This window comes from Berghia stephanieae, chromosome 4, assembly GCF_034508935.2.
Source record: "Berghia stephanieae isolate SIO BIC M18660-M18661 chromosome 4, UCSD_Bste_1.3, whole genome shotgun sequence".
Lineage (NCBI taxonomy): Eukaryota > Metazoa > Mollusca > Gastropoda > Nudibranchia > Aeolidiidae > Berghia > Berghia stephanieae.
This window is the reverse complement of record NC_088363.1, coordinates 75,391,105-75,408,280: the sequence shown is the minus strand read 5'-3', so window position 1 is coordinate 75,408,280 and position 17,176 is coordinate 75,391,105. Positions and strand designations below refer to the sequence as shown.

At 36.0% G+C, this 17,176-nt stretch overlaps 1 protein-coding gene across 4 annotated transcripts in view; it reads left to right on the top strand.

Moving 5' to 3' along the window:
• Positions 1 to 17,176, top strand: part of LOC144971248 (neprilysin-1-like) — a 124,237-nt gene that overhangs the window by 17,061 nt on the left and 90,000 nt on the right. The window contains exon 1 of one of the 4 annotated variants that reach the window (XM_078911811.1): positions 12,899 to 13,402. The exons of 1 other annotated variant lie outside the window; for it this stretch is intronic. The gene's annotated coding sequence lies outside the window, so the exon portion shown is untranslated. Of the gene's footprint in view, positions 1 to 12,898; positions 13,679 to 17,176 lie in introns of those variants that run through there. 2 more of the 4 variants (XM_078911812.1, XM_078911813.1) reach the window with 2 other exon arrangements.

The following is a 17,176-nucleotide window of genomic DNA, read 5'->3' as shown; positions in this document are numbered from 1 at the left end:
AGTCATTAGCGTGGCCACTATTCGTTTTTATATAAAGTGTGCACTTGACTAAAAACTCACAATATTGCTATCCGGAAATATAACGGACCAACACATAAAATTTTATATATGGGTTTTTCCAGAGTATTGCAGCATTAACGATGTAATTATAACCACTGCGTTCAGTTTTATTATCACTATCGTATTCTCATTAGTTTTTCTAGCTATCACCACAACTCTTGTGTTTACATTAAATTAATGTTCAATGTACATAATATTTATCTTATATTCGTTTAATCGACAGTTGTGAAAATCTTATATATATATATATATATATATATATATATATATATATATATATATATATATATATATATATATATAAGCTGCATTAAATACGCATTTGAATTGGGACATGGATTATAATGTTATATCACAACTGTACCTGTTCCCCATATTTTCATCATATTATAATAAACGGGACGTAAACTAAATCGTATCCGTAAAGAAAAAAAGTTAACCAATTACTGCGATCGACTTTGCTGCCCATTGTCTTAAAAACGCACCCTATTCGAAAACAATGGGCCCCTTCAGGGACTTTTTATCAGGGCCTGTTGCTGTCACCAGTGCAAGGTGAATTTAATTACTGGTACCCATAATACTACCCCCCCCCCCCCCCCCCCCCCCCCCGCCTAGAGATCAGTTTCAATGTCTAGATGGGATAAAATATTCAAATTGATTTCGTCATGGGATATTAAAAACAAACTCATAGAAACCAAAATTAGAAGCGCCAATTTCACGAGGAATATAATGCATTATGCATTCAAATTATGTTTTCCGTAAAGTGATCTTTAAAACAAACATATCAAGAAACAAAAATTAGAATGGCCGTAATTACACGGTGAATAAAATACGAGCTCATTGAAAACTTTTCTTTTTATTGTTTTAGGTTGTCACAACTATCAGGTTATAAAACTTTGCGTCTAAATAATAATGGTGGAAGAAAATTTGGATTGATATACGAAACTGCCATTAAAAATAAATTATTTGGCGTTTGAAGAGGTACCCGTAACCACTGTCTCAAATTACATATTATAAAAATATCTTAGTTGCTTATATGTAGTATTATTTTTTCCTTTTTTGTCCTAGGCCAGATATCCCACCTCCTTAAAGAACAATAACTCATATATTTCATTAGACAATATTTTCAAGCGATTGCTTCCCTTCCTTTTTCTTCATCCATATATAGATAGTATGCGCTTGGCTAAGAAGATCATAACATTGCCATCCGGAAGTATAACGGACCAACACACAAAACTCTGTGTAACCATGAACTTTCATAGTTTGGTTAATACAGTTCAGTGAGAATAACTCACAAACGCGGATGGCAAAATATAACAACAAAGGCTTGAGTGACGTCATCTTCGAACTATCTATATCACTATTTACATTGAAATTCTACAGTGGTTGGATTTAGTATTTGTTTTATTTCTGTTGTACCATCACAACTTTACCAATTATACTTGTTTCATATTGCCAACCGAGTAAACGATGGCATAATGGCAAGTCACTGCTTCTTGAATTAAAAGGTTGTGGTTTCGAATCCCAGGAAATATTTCGTATGTTTAAACTAACTTTAAAAAGCTACTGGCTTGCCTTTTAGGTAACCTTGATTTAATTAAATTTTTAAAAAAACTCAATAGAATATTAGTATTTGGCGCATACTCACCACACATTAATTTGCCCATTGCTTCTTTTGCAAGGAAGTGGATGGAGGGGGTGGGGGGCTGGGGGGGGGGGGGGGGGGTCTTAAGCGACAAGCATAAGAAAGATAATTCATGCTGAATTTTATTCTTCATGGTTAAAATCTATGGTCACTTCCCTTCTAAGCCATTCTCATTTATTGTACTTTAAACAGTCACAACGTATAGCCACAGCTTGATTGATCCTAGCCTAATGACCCTAATCTTGGCAAAAGCTCTAAAACCTGGTCATCGCGAGGTCCCAGGTTTGAGAGTTTTTGCCAAGATGAGGGTCATTTAAATCGATCGATATTTAAAAGACGAGTTTTTTGTCCAATTTGTTAAATACATGTTTTTCAAGACTACAGCTGGTTTTTAAGCATTTTTCTAAGACACCGCGATTCATGAATTTCAGTTTAATTTTTTGACACAAAGGCATTGCGTCAACTTGAGATTTCAAAATCATAACAAATTTAGTCCTAAATATATAGATACTAAGCAAAATAAAGAAAAAAAAAAGAAAAATATAGATCACTCTTTGAACGGGTATCACTTTTTAACAAAAAAAGAGAGAGATCCATTTTTTTTTGTCAAGTAACAATTCGTTGTATGTGATTACGGGCATATAAGTAAGTACAATATGTTCAACTGTTAAACTTGCCTAATCTTTCATTGAAAAAAAGCTACCCGATTTCTTACCACACATCAATTATTGTATCTGTGTTTAGTAGTGGTATGTCCACTTCTGCATCGACGACAAGCTATATTCTGTTCCCCATGGAGTGGATGTATCGTAGAATCATCTTTTAAGGGAATAATTCTCCATTCTTCAATGAGATCGTCGATGTTGTTGACATTTTTGTGTCGAACGCGGCGACCAGCCCTGTCCCACAGGTGTTCAATGGGCAAAAGATCACAAGCTGGCCAAGGAAGAACCTCTAGAAAGGTGCGACTGATGTTGCCACATGGGGCCTGACGTTGTCTTGTTGGAAGACTATAAGATCTTCATGTTGCTGCGTTATAGGAACAACATGCCATGAGCAGTATCTCATTAAGGTATCGCTCGGCGTTGACATTTCCTCGCAAGACAATAAGATTAGATTCCAGACGAAGACGGTGATGTGGTCAGTCAGAATATGACCGTCATAAGTCCCTCGACATTTTAAATCTTGTTCTTTGAGACGGTTCCTAACATTCTTTTGGCTAACCTTCGGACCATTCATCATTATTTTTATGATATTGTTGAATATTGCTGTCGTCAGATTGGGTGTTTTTTCTTTGTCCACCCCACCCTGGCAAGTCATAAACCTCACCCGTTTCGTTGTTCCTTTAAATAAGGCGGACAATAGTGGAATTGCTGAAGCCAAAATGATCGCTTATTCTGTGAGTTGACCATCCAGCAACTTGAAGTCCAAGGGCCTGGTTTGTCTGTGCATCTGACAATGGAAGCGTGGTGACGCATTGATAAGAATTCGAAGTTTATCAAATCAAACAAATTATCATTTATTATCTTTGGCATTGCCATGTAAATAGGAATTTATGTCCGTTTCCTAGCAATACACATGTGGCGACTAAGGCAAATCATGTCTAAAAGTTCTTCGCGTGTATCGTGTGATCTGGACATGTTTTATTCTTTCGCATAGGATACATCAAAGCTTTGATAACCATGGCATATCATATATCAGGGAAAGGGGAATTGACTGTTTTTTAATCTGTTTTATCAATTTAATTAAACCGCCTTGGTGTTAAACGCTAGAGACGATCAAAAGTGATGCGTTAATTTTTTATCATTTTTATGTTGTTGTTTAGTATATTACATCAATAAATTTAAATTTAAATCATTAAAATAGCAAAGGGTTTTGAAGAAAAGAGACATTGCTGATTCTAATTATTTTGACGCGATCTGTATATTTTGTACATAATGTGGGAATGACTTCCTCATAAACTAAGCGTGCACATGTATTGATGCTATGCGTTTAGGTAAAATACTCACCACATCCGCTATCAGGATGAACGTACCAAGACCCACAACTGTGTGTAACCTTTAACGTTTATAGTCTGATTGATATGATTTAGTGAGAACTAGTAACCAAAATGGCTGTCTAAAAAAACAATAACATAAAGCTGAGTGACGTCAACTTCATTCCTTCTATATAATAAAGTCTATAACTTTCACTAATTTGTCGAGTACAATAATCTAGTTTCTACTTTTTTAATGCATGACACTGATCTTTACTAATTATTTTGCCATAGCACGGTATGGCAGGGACATCAGAGATAACCCTTTTCAGAATCATATTTCTCTCTCACTCTCATTGTCTCATTATTATTAAATGTCTGGTTCTTCTTTTTCCCTTAATCCCCCTAATTGCCCTATATCTATTTTTATTTTCTAATGAACATAATATGTTGATATTGCTCAAGGAAACAAGCCAGTCTTCTTCTTTCTTCCATGTTTTTCAATCTCTGTTTACATTAGCTATGCTCTATTTCTGTATATTTCCATATATCATTTTCCCTACCTATCTAGCATGTGTGTTAATCTATTATATTATATTATATTATATTATATTATATTATATTATATTATATTATATTATATTATATTATATTATATTACATCAAATTATATTATACTAGCAAACCTCCTTCATCTTTGTTGTAAACACACACCCTACGGTCTAAAACAATCCCAAAATACTAACCAAGTACATATTAAAATCAACTTCAATCATTTTCTTATTTGTAAACAACCAGCGACAAATTTGTCGGAAAGAGCATGGAGGGGTGTCACGATTCCTGTATTTTGATTGGACAAATTATATCTACTGGTTAGCATTCTTAGTTTTTCCCATCCCACCCTCCTTTTCTCCCCCCCCCCTCCCTCCCCCCCTCCTCCTCTCTCTCCTCTCTCTCTCTCCTCTTCTCTCTCTCTCTCTTCTCTTCTCTCTCTCTTTCTCTGTCTCTCTCTCTCTTTCTCTCTCTCTCTCTCTCTCTCTCTCTCTCTCTCTCTCTCTCTCTCTCTCTCTCTCTCTCTGCCAAGTGTGGTTGTGTGCATGTATGTATGTATGTATGTATGTATGTATGTATGCATGTATGTATGTATGTATGTATGTATGTATGTATGTATGTATGTATGTATGTATGTATGTATGTATGTATGTATGTGTGTGTATATGTGTTCAAAAGAGAAAGAGAGAGAGAGAGAGAGAGAGAGAGAGAGAGAGAGAGAGAGAGAGAGACAGACAGACAGAGAGACAGAAAGAGAGTGAGGGGGGGGGGGGCAGATAGTGATGCCTGTATGCATTAATGTAATGAAAGAGAACAGTTCCGTATACTATTTTGGCTTTTAGGTAAAGACTCACAACATCTGCCCGCCAGATGAATCCTATCAAAATACATAACTATAAGTGACCTTAAACGTTTATATCTGATTTATAGAGGAGTTGAAGTCACTCAGTTCTTTGTTATTATTTTAGACAGCCTGTTATTGATTATTTATTCTTAAATTATACCAATCAGACAATTAACGTTAAAGGTTGAACACAGTTATGCGTGTTGGTATATTTAATTTGACTAACGTTTACCTAAAAGCATATTATCAATTTAAGTGAGACGACCTAATCACCCAACTCGAGGTCCAAAATCAATAACAAAGCTGAAGAAGTCGACTTCATTCCTTCTATATAATGTATTGATAGGAGAAGAGAGTGGAAAGAGTTCTTAGATATGAATTGATGCTATGCGTTTAGGTAAAATAATAACAGCATCGCTCAGCCGAATATGACGTACCAACACACAAAACTGTGTGTAAACGTGAACGTTTATAGTCTGATATAATTTAATGAGAAGTTATAATCAAAATGGTTGTCTAAAAAAATAACAAAGAGCCGAGGGATGTCAATTTTTGTCCTTCTATGGATCTATGTTTATTTTCAATGCTTCAAAACAGAATCCTGTGCTTTCGCTTTCTGTTTTGTTTTTTTAATCATAGGGATGGAATAAAATTGATTTAACATTATTATACGGCAATTGTAAAAGCAACCTAAATCGCAAAATCTCGGCAGAATTACATCTTGACAGTTGCAGACCCATATTGTCACTTCTAAGCTGCCTTTACTAATTATGAAGCGTGTGTTACTGAATCGATGGGAGCCGGTCCTAGATGCAGCCCTGGCACCCGATTAGACGGGCTTCAGGGAAGGGAGGTCCACACCGGGGAAGGCCATTGCCCTTATAGAAATGTGGAATAGGGAAACACCTAGAGGAGGCAACATCATAAAAGACCCCACCAAAAGAATGCCTGGGTTTCCTCAAATCCATCTTATCAGGACATGTCAGAACTGCATCAAATATTTGCAGATGGACACTTGGGAACAGTGATGTTCGCCGGAAGTGCCAGGCAGCTCCAGAGACCAACGATCACATCGTCCTCCACTCTCCAGTATCGAGACTTGCAGGTGGCTATGATACAGTTCTTAGGGCAAAGGAAGACTTCCGAAGCTGGATTGACGAAATAAATTTGGAGGTATAGCCATATGCTGCTACTACTACTATTGCCCTTACAGAACATATTAGGGCAGGATTTGAAATGAAACAGCAAACTGGTGCTGTATACATGCACCTATCAGCGATAGGGTTAATGCTCAAACTTGCAAAAATCACAAGGTTCAAAAAGACCTTGAAGCTGTTCTCTTCAATCCGAGGTGAAAGACAATGCCACGTCACCGTGGGAGACACCACGAGCAAAGTCAGGAAACTGAAGAATGGAGTCCCTCGGGTATCAGCACTGTTGCCAACATTCGCGATATTCCAAACACTTTCTCTCTGAGGTTGGGATACGTGACGACTGGGTACTCGTTACTCAAATTAGGTGTTGACCCGTCTCGAGAGATTACTCAGTGAAGATGGCACCAGACTCAAATCCTACTTTGACCAGTGGAACCTGGAGATGAACACTTCAAAAACCATTTCATATGCTGTGGCTGGCACAGCCGTAAACTGAACGTATTCGTCGGGGCCAGCTTCTCCCATATGAGTCGAATCCGAAGTACCTAAGAGTTACGGGTCCATCTTGAAGGCGTTGCCCTAAAGATAGAGAAACGCCACAGTCATCTGAGGAAGCTGGCGGGAACAATTTCGGGTGCTGATCAAGCACTTATAAGGACTTCCGCCCAGGCCCTATACTATTCCACCGCGGAGTATTGCGGGGTAGGAGCAAGAACGTTGAGAAGGTAGATGTAAAACATCGCAAGTCCATGCATATAGTATCGGGGACGCAGGCAACAATGCCAAGAGAATGGGGCCTGATAATGGCAGCAATCCAGACCCCCGATATCCGGGCAGGAGACGATTACAACCGGCTGGCTTCAAGAGAGGGAATGAGGAAATCACTCTCAAGCGCATAATGGACGGTACCCCTGTTTCGAGCCGAAATAAGTCCAGGTCTCCCTGGTACTTAGCTTCCCTGTGTGGTGGGGGCTGCGCATACGAGATGGAAGTCGATTTGGACGAATTCAATCCCTCGAGGGGGCGGGGACATAGACTCGTCGAAACTGGGAGAGAAGTTGCCAAGCTTATAAACCGACAAGAGTAGACACTGGATGGCGGCGAATCGACTTCAGTCGGGAACCTGCCTCACGGCATCGTAGCTTCATCAGTGGGGACTTTCCATCTGTCCAATATGTACCCGTTGTGGCCAAGAGCCCGAAACCGCAATGCATCTGGTCGCACGATGCGTTGTGACAAAGCTTCAGGGCGGTTTTGCGACCGACCATACACGAAGGAGGCAATGAATTTTATTGTCACCTTTTTGTTAGATTTGTTTCAATTCCAATTCTCCCAGTGCACCCCCCCCCCCCCATTTTTTTCTGTTGCGCTCTAGATTGTATTCGTCTTATATACTCGTACCATAGTTACATTGCGGACGCATCTTTTTGTACAGAGGACGTACTGAATATTTCTCTTTTTTAGCGATGTATTTATGTTTTTTTTTCCCCGTTCGCTGAAGAATTGGTTTGGGCCCGAAACGTTCCGTGTTTGGTATTTGGTACATTTGCAAGCTGTTATATTCATTTTTGTTTATTATTTTTTACAGTCCACATCTTCTAGCAGCTTAGTATCATATCAATATCTCACGAAAGACTGATCTATCTATCTATCTATCTATCTATCTATCTATCTATCTATCTATCTATCTATCTATCTATCTATCTATCTATCTATCTATCTTTCTATCTATCTGTCTATCTGTCACTCCATTTATATATCTATCTGTCATATGCCAAGCAGCATCGTAACCCCTCTCTCTCTCTCTCTCTCTCTCTCTCTCTCTCTCTCTCTCTCTCTCTCTCTCTCTCTCTCTCTCTCTCTCTCTCTCTCCATAATCCCTTATCTCTATACCTCTTCGTCTCTCCCTCCCCCACCTCGTTCGTCTCTCTTTACTTTCTTATCTCTCTAACATTCTCGGGAATCTTGAATGTTGACATTGATAGGTGTACAATCAAGAACATAAATCGTTTACGAATTACGAGGCAGAGATAAACGCCACTAGTCAGATCTCCGCCAATTCGTCACAGTAGTAGTTATAGTGGCCTTTCCTTATGTCCCTTGTTTACAATCCTCTTTTTACAACCCCATGCATTCTCTTTAACCCTCAACACCTACCCATGCCCTTATAAACTAGTTAAATGACGTACTCTGGAAAAACACGTTTTTAAAAAGTTTGGCAAAAAAAAAAAGAGACTTGTTCTTCAAATATTGATCGATGTAAATCACCCTCATCTTGGCCACCGCCCCCCCCCCCCCCCCCCCCCTCGTACCTGTTTGAGGTTTTTTGCCAAGATGAGGGTCATTTAAATCGATCGACATTTGAAGGAATAATTTTCTGGACAAATGATCAAATACGTTTTTTTACACGAATAAGGTGGTTAACTGGTAAAACAAGTAAATGTTTATAGAAGTCTCATCTTAGCCCATACCTGACCGATTTTAATATTTCATTTGTGATGATCTTGGTTTTGTGCACCGGAAGCGATTCTGCCCAGCAGCAGTTGGTAGGTGTGAGTCCCAGCCACCCACCAAAGAAGGATGTTTCTGGTTGGTATTTTTCTTTGTTTTGTTTTTTTTTTCTTTTCAGAAGGGAAAGTAGGGGAAAGGGGGGGGGGGTGTTATTGTGTATTTGTCAATTTTTTTATTGTACCCGTTCCGCAATAATTTGTCGAATCTTGAATTCTTTGAAAAAAAATATTGCGACGATGCTTAAATTGGACAGAGCATTTTTTCCAGCATATTCAAGCAATTTAAGCTTTCTTTACTAAAACTACAACAACAACTACTACTACTACTACTACAACTACAACTACTACTGCAACTACAACAACAACAACAACAACAACTACTACTACTACTACTACTACTACTACTACTACTACTACTACTACTACTACTACTACTACTACTACTACTACTACTACTACTACTACTACTATTCCTACTACCCTTACTACAACTACTACTACTACTGCTATTACTATTACTAGTAGTAGTAGTATGCTACTACTACTACTACTACTACTACTACTACTACTACTACTACTACTACTACTGCCATTACTATTACTACTACCACTACTACTACTACTACTACTACTACTACTACTACTACTACTACTACTACTATTACAACTACTACTACTACTACTACTACTACTACTACTACTACTACTACTACTACTACTACTACTACTACTGCCATTACTATTACTACTACTACTACTACTACTACTACTACTACTATTACAACTACTACTAGTACCACTACTACTGCTACTACTACCATCTCTCCAATTTAAGGAATATTACTTTTCAGATCAAATTATGTCATACATCGCCTCAGTCCAGTACGATGACGGGGTCTGTGTGAACTTATATGCAAGTCTGATGACCCATTTTATTATTATGAGATTTTTGTTGTAAGTAAATGCTCTTAAACAACGGACCATATTATTCATCACAACAATGTTAAACCAAGCCCACAATTGTGTTCGGTGTATCAGACCTTCAAATACAGAATTCCAAAAAGTAAGAGTGTAAAAATCGTATATTATTCTACCCCTCTCATTGGAAAACCCTATCATTTCTTAGTAAATGCGTAATCGTTGATTAAAGCTTTGAAAGCGTTGAATAAAATAATTATTCAACGATTGCAGAATGTTTTCGCACATTATATTGGTGAAATAAGGTTTAAAGTAGGGTGTAAAAGACAGGTGATTGGAAATTAAAAATAATCTTTTGGTGCGGATGAATACAAATCCAACGTTTTTAGTTTTGGGTCAAATTGTCATTGAAGCAGAAGGAGAAATAGACTGTATAAATTATGGTGAATAAAAGTACTAATACCATACCAACAAAATATCTAATAATCTTACTAGGATGGGTGGGTGGAATAAACGTATTCTTTCATCTCTTTGTATTTATAAAACTCGTCATAATATTTTTATCGTGCAATAACACATACTCGTAAGCTCATTGTGTTGTTGGGCACGATAAAAATTACTCGTTTAATAAATACAAAGAGATGAAAGAATCGTATATTGTCACCTTTTACACCGTCATTTCAGAATATCATTTTGACGCAGAGAGTCATAAATGATTAAAACAAACTTGAGCTTTTATATAGGGCAATGTCCACTTAAATTGTTCGAATGGTTTTTCAAAGTGCCCCTGGACAGCAGCAACACATAACATGTGAAGGCAAAACATGACACCGTTTTGGCGACATTGCAATTTTTTTCCGACAGAGTAGGCAGTTATTAACAGCAAGGTATTCATTTTATACCAGAATATGGTGAGAGAATGTGAGTAAAGATCCTTTTCCAAGAACCCAACTACTATGACCCGTCCGGAACAACGAACTTCCAATCCGAAGCGAGTTTCATACCACATGACCACAAAGCCGCACAACATATATATATATATATATATATATATATATATATATATATATATATATATATATATATATATATCGTTTAGATAACGGAAGGCATACAGTTTCCCCTCCAAACATTTTGTAACTTGAGATGTCTTATGAATACGTGACGAATGCACGTATATTATGCTGTTCTGTAATGAGTTGGAAAGTTGGCAAAAGTCTCGCATTAATACTGCTTTAAACAGTTATTTTTCTCTATCCAACCTTCCATCCCTCTCTCGTTTTCCTCCCCCCCCCCCCCCCTCTCTCTCTCTCTCTCTCTCTCTCTCTCTCTCTCTCTCTCTCTGTTCCCCCTCTGTCTTTCTCTCTGTTTGTATAATGATAATTACAATGATAGTTAATAATAATAATAATAATAATAATAATAATAATAATGATACTGATAATGGTAATAATGATAATGACGATGATGATGATGATGATGATGATGATGATGATGATGATGATGATATTGATGATGATGATACTACAACAACAACAACAACAACTACTACTACTACTACTACAACTACTACTACTACTACTACTACTACTACTACTACTAATCCCACCACCACCACCACCACCACCACTACTACTACTACTACTACTACTACTACTACTACTACTACTACTACTACTACTACTACTACTACTAGTAATAATAATAATAATAATAATAATAATAATAATAATAATAATAATGATAATAATAATAATAATAATAATATAATAATAATAATAATAATAATAATAATAATAATAATAATAATATGAATGATAATGATAATAATGATATTAATGTTAATGATAACAATATTGATAAAATAATAATAATAATGATAATAATAATAATAATAATAATAATAATAATAATAATAATAATAATAATAATAATAATAATAATAATAACAACAACAACAATAATAATAATAATAATAATAATAATAATAATAATAATAATAATAATAATAATAATAATAATAATAATAATAATAATAATAATAATAATAATAACAGCATGTATGTGGATCTATTTTTTTCCTTGCATAAACTATGCCTGTTTGAATGTTTGCATGCGTGCGCGTATGTATGTGTGTGTGTGTGTGTGTGTGTGTGTGTGTGTTTAGAGGAAAGTGCCCTTCTTCATAATATTATGTTCTCTAACTACGTCTCTGTGCTGTTATTTCCCATTATTATATTATATTATATTTATGCCCCCCCCCCCCCCCACCAATAATATACACACGCAATTCCTTTTCTTTTTTTCACACACACACACACACACACACACACTCTCTCTCTTTCTCTCTCTCTCTCTCTCTCTCTCTCTCACACACACACACACACACACACACCCGCTCTCTTTCACAAACACGCACACACACACACACGCACACACACACACACACTTTCTCGTTCTCTATGATAGTATGTGGAATTTTGAGGGGTTTTTTCTTCTTTAATTTTATATTCTATGCCTATTTAATTTGTGTGTGCGCGTGTGTGTATGTATCTATGTGCATGTGTGCGCACGCGCGCATGTGTTTGTGGATTTATGGGTGTTTGTGGGTTTGACGAAAGGGGAAGTGTTGTATTTTTGTAATGCATTATTGCGTATCTGGGCTATTCTTCCCCCTCCCTCGTCTCTACTCTCCACGCAATCTTCCATTCCCCTCCCTCATCTCTTTCTGTCTGTCTGTTTTCTCTCTTTTTCTCCCTCCGTTCTCTATTCCCCACTCCACCTCTGTACGTTTTGTAAAGACACGGAGACACGACAAATCGCCTCCAATAATTTATTTTTCTCCAGCTCGAAAATTCGGCGTACATTGTATCTACACTATGTACATCACTTACATCACTATTATTAGCGATACAACAATGTTTCACCTTTGGGAAACACTTGTTCCCCGTTGGCGTATAGATACTGCCTTTTATCATAATGGCATGAAAAGCTTTCTTCATAATACGTATACCAATACATTACAATTGAATAAAAAGACCATCGATTTGTTACAGAATTTCAAACCCCGAAACATCTTAGAACATTTGGGTTCGGGATTACTTTACAAGTCGGGGATTAGATATATAGATTTATCAGTATTTGGAATAATTTCTTTTTAAAAACCAAAATGAAAAAAAGAGTTTTGTTCTTACACGTAAGTAAAGATCGTAATAGCCTCTATTTCACTTCACAATGACTGAATTACCTTCCCACACACAACGGGAGCCCGCGTAAACCATTTTGTATACACTATTATCATCATCTCACCAAACTAAGAGAAATTATAATGAAGCGAGAAGTGAAGGGAAAGTAATTCGATCTGGATATTCTTTGGCAAGCACCTTTGTTTTGACGCGGTTCCATTCGTCTAGGAAAGATTTCCCCGTCTTGAACTTGGTCGTTATGGGTGTAATCTCTAGTCACAGGCGATAACAACAGAAATTTATTTTTATATAACCTTAACGGCATTGACTTCTTTTGAACTGGAAGAAATCTTTTTTTTTAAAAAAAAATAAAGGAATGGAATAAATAAAGAGAAGAAGAAGAAGAAGAAAGAAAGGAAGAAAAATAGAAATAGAGTTGTATATTAAACCGAACCCGTTATAAATAATAAAATTATGTTCATCATTGTATACCATATATAATTATGCAGGATTATATTTTCTGTCAAGCGAGATCAGCTCATTCATGTGGAAAATTCAGGTACAGATGAATGACTTTTTTTTGGAAATATTATCCTAGTGCGAATATTTTATTTTGAATTCAACTATTTGTTGTGTGATCATCTCTTGATATTTTTTATTGCAAAACGTTACGCCCCCAATGTGGTTTATGGTTTATCTTGATAATTCGTGAAAATTTTGGGAACGGATGAGTTTTTTTTTCCTCTGTGATGTGATTGGATTGATTATGTATTCGAGGATAAGCTTGTCCATAAGCTTTTATTATTTTAAAGATTCGTTGTCATTCAGATGACAGGTAGATAAATAATAATAATAATAATAATAATAATAATAATAATAATAATAATAATAATAATAATAATAATAATAATAATAATAATAATAATAATTATTATTATTATTATTATTATTATTATTATTATTATTATTATTATTATTATTATATAGTAGTAGTAGTAGTAGTAGTAGTAGTAGTAGTAGTAGTAGTAGTAATAGTAATATTAATGATAATAATGATAATAATAACAATAATAATATTAATAAGAATACATTTCTAAAACGCCTTAAAAGTGCTCTGCAGACTTAACAATTAACTCAACGCACAACCACCCACCCACCAAAACACACAACACACACACAATGACAAACACACACGCACACATACGCACACAGGCCCATGTATATAAAACTTTTTTTTTAAAATCATCAATCAGTCATAACGCAAAACAACAAGTCCCCCATCACTCATTGTGTGGCCCGACAAGGCGACTTACACTTAGGTTAATTTGTTTTTGATTTTTGTTGTTTTTTTTTTATTAGGTGGGAGTGGGGTGTTTTTATTTTGGAGATTGGCTAGAAAGAATTAATTTCCCATTGGGGTTAATAAATATAAATTTCTAAATTCTAGATGTTATGAGAAAAATGCTCTCATATGAAGTCTTATTTATTTCATCGTTTTGTTTTTCTTTCGACCATGCATATATTATCATGCCAGTTTTACTATAACACATGCCTGCTATGTATGTGCTTCTGTTGTCCACGTTAAGCGTGTGTTTGACGTAGTATTACAGTATGTGTCCATTTTGTGTACATAATGTGCCTTATCGTTACACCTAAGGTGCAATCCCATTCAAGTGTCCACGTCAATTAGCACTTGTGACCCTTGACACTTGAACTCTAACACTTTCCTTTTAAAAGATATCAATGTTTCATTATTCTCCGGATGAGCCGTCGGGCATGGAAGAACGATTCTCTCTCTCTCTCTCTCTCTCTCTCTCTCTCTCTCTCTCTCTCTCTCTATATATATATATATATATATATATATATATATATATATATATATATATATATATATATATATAATAAATGTAAATTTTCACTCACATTATTCTTGCCAAGACGATTCGTTTCAGTGTTCCCACCTCATCAGTCGGCATAATCCATTTGTAAGAAATGTCCGTATATATATATTTCTCTCTCCCCCCCCCCTCTCTCTCTCCCTCTCTCTCTCTTTCTCTCCCACTCTCTCCCTCCCTCTCTCTCTCTCTCTCTCTCTCTCTCTCTCTCTCTCTCTCTGTGCGTGTGTGTGCGTGTATGTGTGTATCTATTTATATATCCATCTATCTTTCTATCTATCTATATCTACCCCTCTTGTTTATCTATCCATCTACCCAGCCGTCCCGCTTTATCTCTCTGTCTTTATAAACATTCTTATCCGACGTCAAGTTAATCTGGGACATAATTAGAATTTTTTTTTAATTAGATAGTTTTATACCTAAATAACTGAGATGCCGTATTTTGCCTTGTATAAATGTAGCAGAATGAAGTGCATTCATCTCTTATATTATCACTACTTTTAATCTCATCTCTTCTCATTCAACTCAAGCCACTCATTTATATCTCATCATCTATCATATCATTTTTCTTCAAACTTACCCCTAAACTTACTCTCTCATCTCAATTTCGTATCCTTTATAAACTTTCGATGTGACTGCAATTTGATATTAAATTAAATAAGACTTTTTTCAGAATTATTTCTTTTACGACTGTTGGTTGTGGTTTGTTGGATGTGGAAGGGGGGGGGGGTGGGGGGGGGGGGCGTTGTTCCATTCCTGCGTTAGATATATGTATGATTAATATATTTTTTTTTTTTTGGTTTCTTTTTGTGTGCGGCTCTCTGGACTTGTGGTATGACACTCGCCTTCAGACCTGTAGGTCACTGGTTTGAGTCCCGCTGTGGCCGGCGCAAGAGTCCTTTGAAAAGACTCTAAAATCTCTCTCTCTCTCTCTCTCTCTCTCTCTCTCTCTCTCTCTCTTTCTCTCTCTTTCTCTCTCTTTCTCTCTCTCGCTCTCTCTCTCTCTCTTCCTCTCTCTTTCTCTTTCTTTCTCTCTCTCTCTCTCTCTCTCTCTCTCTCTCTCTATATATATATATATATATATATATATATATATATATATATTTATATATATATATTAGTTATGGTAAATTAAATTCTAATGTGGCGTCGATAGCCGAGAAGGACAACGACTCCTTTATCTTGAGTGACAAATCACAATTAATGGACATTGTATTGACTGTTCAGTGAACAGACGGAGGCAACCAATGCTTTCTCTGGCCCCGGCGTTGTGTCCCTGGATAATATATACAACGCTTTGCGCACACCAATATAAATGAGTGATTAGTTGAAGACGGTAAGACATAAGGATACTAGTTGATAAAGGACGCTTAGAACTCACAAAGGGTCTTGTCGTACATGGTGTTTGGAAGTTGTGTGGCCTGTTGTAGGAGTAACTGAAGCATTGTGATAGTGAAGCGCTTTAAGCATGGTACAAGTAGATTATTATTAATTATCCATAACAAATGGACTCATTTCAAAACATGCTAAGGAAGTCATATCAAGATAGAAAATGAGTTGAAACCATATTTTAATATATTGGGCTCTTTCGACTCTCCAGCGAAAAACTGGCCTTTAAAACGTTAATTGTATCGTTCTATTTAGCAAAAGACAATTATTTTTCCTCTTTAGCTTACGAAATAAATGATGAAAATTAGTGATATTTTCGAAATACTGATGGAGAGATTGACAGTCAGCTCCCAACGCGCTCTCTCACTCACTCACTCTCTATCTATCTATCTATCTATCTATCTATCTATTGAACGTGTTTGATACAAATATGGTACGAAAAGTGCTCGACATGTAGTAATGGAGCGAATTATTATTTAAAATATTTACCACAATGTTTGGGGCAGTCTACATCAATGTTTCAGGCTTAATTTGCCATCTATCTATCTATCTATCTATCTATCTATCTATCTATCTATCTATTTATCTATCTATCTATCTATATATCTCTTTCTCTCTATCTCTCTCACACATTCTCTCTCTCGCACATACACACTCTCTCTCTCTCTCTCTCTCTCTCTCTCTCTCTCTCTCTCTCTCTCTCTCTTCTTTCCTTCTTTCTTTCTCACTCTTTTTCCAACTATCCACGAAAACAATCTAAAATGTATATCATTTCATTGCTATGGATTTATTTACACATCGTCTTGGCACTAAAATGTTTTCTCTTTTTTTCTTGATGATTTAACTATAAACAAAATTGTTTTCCTCACAGTTATATAAATCAAAGTTTCAGAAAATATTTCATACCTTCTTTGTTATGTCAATATTAATGCGATAGTTTCAAGGTGTTTGGACAACAAAAGACACAGGCCGTTATGATTGGGGGAAAAAAAAAAGACAAAAAATGATACCGTACTCTTTGAAGCGCTATCACGTAATGTGTTTATGAT